Source organism: Drosophila novamexicana, unplaced genomic scaffold, assembly GCF_003285875.2.
Source record: "Drosophila novamexicana strain 15010-1031.04,08,12 unplaced genomic scaffold, DnovRS2.1 tig00000974-arrow-arrow-pilon, whole genome shotgun sequence".
Lineage (NCBI taxonomy): Eukaryota > Metazoa > Arthropoda > Insecta > Diptera > Drosophilidae > Drosophila > Drosophila novamexicana.
Window position 1 is genome coordinate 588451 of NW_020824834.1, and position 7234 is coordinate 595684.

Below are 7234 nucleotides of genomic sequence, written 5' to 3' on the forward strand. Positions count from 1 at the left end.
ACATAGGCCAAATATCCCACCCCCATAACTCGGTCAAAACTCAACCGATTTTCAAAAGGTTTGTCTTTTTGTGAATGGTTTGGCCCCTACATCAATTCTGCATCCAAATCTGGCAACATAATTTTTGGTCAAAATTCATGCTCAATTGGTACCCTCAAACATCCCATATAGACATAGGCCAAATATCCCACCCCCATAACTCGGTCAAAACTCAACCGATTTTCAAAAGGTTTGTCTTTTTGTGAATAGTTTGGCCTCTAGATCAATTCTGCATCCAAGTTTGGCAACATAATTTTTGGTCAAAATTCATGCTAAATTGGTACCCTTAAATATCCTATATAGACATAGGCCAAATATCCCACCCCCATAACTCGGTCAAAACTCAACCGATTTTCAAAAGGTTTGTCTTTTTGTGAATGGTTTGGCCTCTAGATCAATTCTGCATCCAAATCTGGCAACATAATTTTTGGTCAAAATTCATGCTAAATTTGTACCCTCAAATATCCTATATAGACATAGGCCAATTATCCCACCCCCATAACTCGGTCAAAACTCAACCGATTTTCAAAAGGTTTGTCTTTTTGTGAATAGTTTGGCCTCTAGATCAATTCTGCATCCAAATTTGGCAACATAATTTTTGGTCAAAATTCATGCTCAATTGGTACCCTCAAACATCCTATATAGACATAGGCCAAATATCCCACCCCCATAACTCGGTCAAAACTCAACCGATTTTCAAAAGGTTTGTCTTTTTGTGAATGGTTTGGCCCCTACATCAATTCTGCATCCAAATCTGGCAACATAATTTTTGGTCAAAATTCATGCTAAATTGGTACCCTCAAATATCCTATATAGACATAGGCCAAATATCCCACCCCCATAACTCGGTCAAAACTCAACCGATTTTCAAAAGGTTTGTCTTTTTGTGAATGGTTTGGCCCCTAGATCAATTCTGCATCCAAATCTGGCAACATAATTTTTGGTCAAAATTCATGCTCAATTGGTACCCTCAAACATCCTATATAGACATAGGCCAAATATCCCACCCCCATAACTCGGTCAAAACTCAACCGATTTTCAAAAGGTTTGTCTTTTTGTGAATAGTTTGGCCTCTAGATCAATTCTGCATCCAAGTTTGGCAACATAATTTTTGGTCAAAATTCATGCTAAATTGGTACCCTTAAATATCCTATATAGACATAGGCCAAATATCCCACCCCCATAACTCGGTCAAAACTCAACCGATTTTCAAAAGGTTTGTCTTTTTGTGAATGGTTTGGCCTCTAGATCAATTCTGCATCCAAATCTGGCAACATAATTTTTGGTCAAAATTCATGCTAAATTTGTACCCTCAAATATCCTATATAGACATAGGCCAATTATCCCACCCCCATAACTCGGTCAAAACTCAACCGATTTTCAAAAGGTTTGTCTTTTTGTGAATGGTTTGGCCTCTAGATCAATATGGCATCTAAATCTGGCGACCCGATTCCGGGTCGAAATTCATGTGAACATTGTACCATCAAATATCTAATATAGACATAGGTCAAAATTGCCACCCCTATGACTCGGTCAAAAATCCTCAGATTTTCAAAAGGTTTGTCTTTTTGTTAATTGTTTGGCCTCCAGAACAATTTGGCATCCAAATCTGGCAAACTGATTTTTGGTCGAAATTCATGTGAAAATTGTACCCTCAAAAATAGTATATAGACATAGATCATAATTTCCCACCTCCATAACTCGACCAAATCTTATCAGATTTTAAAAAGGATTGTCTGTTTGTTAATGCTTTGGCGCATAGAACAGTTTGGCATCCAAATCTGGCAACCCGATTTTTTGTCGAAATTTATGTGAAGAGTGTACCCTTAAATATCCTATATAGACATATACATATAACCTTACATTAATGCATTCAAACATGCAAGCATACATGCAAGCATACATGCAAGCAAACATGCAAGCATACATGCAAGCATACATGCAAGCAAACATGTATGCAAGCAAAAAAGCATACATTCATGCATACATGCATACATACATGCATGCATTCATGCTTACATACATGCATGCATACATGCATACATACATACATACACACATGCATACATGCACACAGGCATACATACATACTACATACCGATCCGCCTCCTCCTGCTCCACCGCCTCAAGTTGCTCCTCCACTAGCCGTTGCCTTGCTGAATTTCAGCAGGGCCTACTTAATTTTTTGAGAATCGAGGAGGAGAGCACTTAATAGAAATTCGTTTTATTTAAATTTGCAGCACAGCGACAAACAAGTCTGCGTTTGGTATTAAAAAATATATATTCATAAATGCATACATACATACAGCAAACATTAACACACACGATCATAACACATACACACACACACACACACACACAATTACCCACACACCTATATAATAATTATATGCCTTCATACCAAATAGTTGTATTATTATATTGTTTGATGCTATTATAAGATTTGAATATACTTTATACTTTATTTATTGCTAGTATACATAAAAAAAAAATAAATAAATAAAATATAAACACAAAGCAAATTTCTGAAATATTTGTATATATATAAAGCTTACAAAGCGTGGGTATATGATTTAGATATGGCAGCAACTGTTTCTTTTGTTAAATTTCCTCATATAGCTAACAGAAAATACCTGAAGTTGGTACGCAAGAAAAAACTGAAATAATTTTAAAGAAATAATAAAGCTAAAGAAAAACATGGATAAGTTAAATTCTTAAGAATTTATTCATTGATATCAACATTTAAATGGCCGCCAATTTTCTTTCTGCTGTGCGCTGAATGAGCGGATGCGCGTTTGGCACAGCTTCTGCGGCGTTTGGGCGACTGCACTTTAGTTTGTACCTCTGACGAACCCTTCCCACTCCCAAAATTGTCTGATTGTGGCTCTAGTTCACCATTGGACTCGCTGCCGTGCAGCAAGTTGAGCAGAATCAATGCCACAGCCAGGCAACGGCAGCCAACAGGATCATCGATGAGGCTCTTCTGGGAACGCAGAAGCCTGGCCGATTTGGATTTGCTGCGGCTCGTAATATGATTTTCATCCAGATCGCATAAGTTGGCAGCTGCATTTAGCGCGGATCTGAAGCGAAGCAGTTCCCAGCTGCTCAGTTCGTGAAGACTGCGTGGCTTGCACTTGGATAGTTTGGGAGCTTTAAGGGCTGTGCCTTTATGTTGACTTGCCTTCTTAGTTATAATCTTGCTAGGTTTTCTGCGCTTGGTCGCCATCAGAATTTGGTTGCGTTAATTTAATGCTGAATTTGAAATAGGGGTATAAAGTAAAATAATCAGTCCTTGGCTTGCTTCGTTTCAATTCCAGTGTCAACATGCCATATTCTGGTCTGATTTGTTGCACAATGCATAAATTTTCGGCAGGCCCTTAAAAGTTTTGATACTCTTCTAAGGGATATGAAGACTATGTTTAAATGAAATGAAAAATGGCATTATAAACGTATGTTGAAAGCCAAATAATCGGATGAGTTCGAAACAAATCCTATCAAAAGGCTTACACAAGCTTTACACAATTTAATAAAAACTCGATTAATATGCCAATAGATATTAATGAAAAGTCTGCAAGAGTAATAAATCTTCGGCAAGTCAAAGATAGTTGCTCATTCTTGTTAAGCCAAATATTGCATTTTCATTAAGTTAAAGTTTGATTTTCAGTTTTTGTGGTCTGTGATCTGCGGCTGGATTCGAGCCGCCGTCATTTTCGCCAACTGCGCTGCGCGTTTACTTAAAAACTTTTTGCCGTTTGCTGGCAACTTTTTCGGGCCAAAACTTTGAGGTCTGTCTATCTGTCTAACTATTTGTCTATGCATGCAGATATGGGTGTGTGTGCGTGTGCGTGTGCGTGTGGGTGTAATAATCGTATGCAGAGCCAAAGACGATAGCGTTGACGATGCTAACAAACTTCTTCTGACTGGCAGCTGCCTATGGCAAGGCAGTTGACAGCCACAGGGAAAATCGTGGAAATTTTGGTTAGCTATTAAGCCAAGGTAACTTTTGGCCTTTAGCATCCACACATATACATCATATTTAAGATATGTGTTTATATTAAAGATACATAATTTTTTAAAATAGTTATTTTAATTATAAGCTGTTATTATTACAAATAAAGTTTGTTTATTTGCTATGGAAGAAAAGAGACAGAACACACTTTATTTGAGACTGTCTTATATATATATTTAATATTTTATTTTTAAGATCTTAGCTGTATTTTATGTGAACGACCTGACACCAATTCGTCGGACTTATCTCCGCCCAGTTTATTTACCTTCGGAATTATGTCGCTTTTATTCTAGCGAAGTTATATCGCTTTGAAATGGCGAAACTATGTCGTTAGATCGTATAATTTAAACCGATATCTTGTACCTTTAAATATTACAAGAATCGCTTTTATAACTTTATATCAAATGAAAACCCCACATAAATAAAAGAAATCCAACTAATAGCTGCAATACACTTTCTTTTGCCTATATCGCAGTGTAGTACAGATCTTTAATTTCAACATAATTTTTGCAAGTAGCTAAAGCAAACATAAAATTCTAAACGTTTTTTTTGACTGCATTGAATGCAATTTTTTTGTGACTTTTTAGCGAGAAAAGTGGAAAGCCAATAGCATAACTTTGAGCCATTTTCACACTTTAACGATTTTATACAATAGCTAAAATTGCGGATTTTGCGTGAATATTTTTGATTGGTTCGTGTGAAAAATCGAAATGAATAAAATATTAGCTGGCTGACACACGACACCCTCGAGTTTTTAATAAAGTTCGCTATGACAAAGGCGACTTTATCAAATTCTTTCGTTATCAATTCACAAAATGCACAAAAATTGAGCGCATGAAAAGCAATTGCATTTCATATAACAATAGTTGGCCAGGCACAGTTTGAAAACTGCCGAGCCAATTGAAAGTTTCACTTCAAATATTCTTTTATGCACAACAGTGCCGATTTTGATGAAAAATCAAATGAAATGCAATTTCAAATGCCAATTCCTTTTTTTTTATTTAAATGCATTTTGCAGCCAAATCAATTGATTAACCTGCTCTGATTCCATTGACAACAAGTCTAATGAAAAGTATATTAGATTTGAATGAGCATAAGCTTGTCGATATCGTCTAGTAATTAATGCAAATTGAGATTGATTGACATAGATATACAGATTTTTATCGAAAATTATAGGCGCATCCGTTTTAAAAGTTTTATTATTAATCGCTTGCGGTCGTCAAAAAATGTTGTGTCATAAAATCAATTCAATATTGACATACATTTTGATATGAAATATTTCTTTAAGTTTTTAAGTGATATCCCAGAAATTGTCAACATTTTGGCTAAAATGAATTGATATTTATGATCGATGGCTTTTTGGGCACGTTTAAATGTTTTGATGGTCATTTTCAATAAAATAGCATTTATTGAGGAATTTATTATGTTGCTTGAAATACAGATGGAGAGTAGTATAAGATAGAAGTATAAGAAACTTGTTGATTACTAGGAATAAGGAATTATCGATAGTTAATCCTTTGTTGAGCAGAGCGGATAGCATGAAGAAAACCGCAAAATCAAGAATCATTGAAAGAAAGAATAAAGTTGAAGTATATATATGTATATATATCAAATATAAACTATAATAATCAATAATCAAAGTCATGGAATGACTAAAAACCATTCTGACAAATAAATATATTTTAGCGACGGTTTGTCAAAAATCATATCAATATGACAAAAATCTTGACATGTAAGGTTTCCAAAAACCGAACAATTGCCTTCAAACTAAAATAACCTGGCCAAAACTGAATCGAATTTGATTTCATTATTGATGACAATTTAGAGACGGCTTGACCTCTGGAGGCCAAACCTATATTCTTAAGCTTAAAAGAAACCGTTCTGGTAAGTGGGCAATAAGCGCTATTAAGTGGCTTATAATCATGATTTTCAACAAGTTGTCAGTTTTTTTTTGAGCATCTAATGGATGCGCTTGACTGCATTCGTAAGGACAGTTGGCATCCTGAGCTGCGCAATATGCCCGACCCGGGCAAGGCATATGCCCCGTGCCAGCGCCCTGTTGTTGCACTCTAATTTATGCCATGCAAGTGGCAAAGGATCCGCATAGGAGCTGCCGACAGTCTCTCCATGTTGCACGTTGGCTGCTTCCTGGTAGCAGGTGAAGCAAAACCCATTTTCTTTGCAGCTGATTGCATTTTATAGCATTGCGCTTGGCAACTGCCACAGCTCTGTCCCGCTGGCAGGCAACTTTCCATGGCTTGTTTGCTTTCTAAGCTGTTTGTTTTGTGCGACGAATGAATTTTTTAAAATGGCGCACGGCAAACATGACATGGTGAGAGCCGCTGCTGCTTTTGGCTAAATGTGTGAGGGCTGAAATAAATGAAATTTTATTTAGCGAAAACCTTGCCCTTATTGGCTTCAATTTATTGACACAAATCATAAAAGCATGTGGAATGTGCATGCCCCTAAACTAGTTGCAGGTTTATTTGCATTTCGCTTTTGTTGTTCTGTGTCTGGCCGCGGGCCTTCCTATGCTGACACCAATTTCCCGTGCACACTTAAAGTTTTATTTGTTTCGGATTTGCTGCAGGCACCACCACCGTCCCCTCCCGCAGATTATGCAATATGAGTTGCGTTTAATAGTTAATGCAAAGCTTTTAAGCAGCCGCGGGCAGTTGCCAGTTGGTAGCCAGCCTGCTGTTGGCCAACGCGTCGTATGCGCAATGCAGCAGCAGGGCTTGCAACAAGCTGTTGAATTTAATTTCGAGCAGAGCTGCCGCATTTGCCAAAGCAACTACTCGCGACAACAGTGTGTAACACGGCTTGTAATTACATTAGCTTTTATTTCTATTAGCGCTTATAACATATTTTTGCAGGCAAACAGGGTATGCCTGATGTCAGCATGTGTGCCTCTTCACCTATTCAAATCGAACAGAGAACTCAATAGATAAGCCTGTGTCATGTTGTCATCAAATATTACTAATCGAAATAATAATCATCTTAAAAATGAGTTAAAAAATATTCTTGGCATTATATTCCATTCAACCACCAGAGTATTTCGTAGTCGTCTTTTGCATTCTTACTTATATATTCTATTATAAAGCAATTAACGACAAAGACTATTGCTCGAATGATTCAGGAAATCACGACTATAAGTTGCTCTGTGATCAGGTTGTTTAGCACCTT

At 36.8% G+C, this 7234-nt stretch overlaps 1 long non-coding RNA gene across 1 annotated transcript; it reads left to right on the forward strand.

The window, feature by feature from the left end:
* The first annotated feature begins 5799 nt into the window (after window positions 1–5799).
* Window positions 5800–7030, forward strand: LOC115765553. Its single transcript, XR_004018127.1, has 3 exons — window positions 5800–5932; window positions 5986–6206; window positions 6925–7030. It is a non-coding gene; the product is annotated as an uncharacterized LOC115765553 (long non-coding RNA).
* Window positions 7031–7234: the final 204 nt, after the last annotated feature.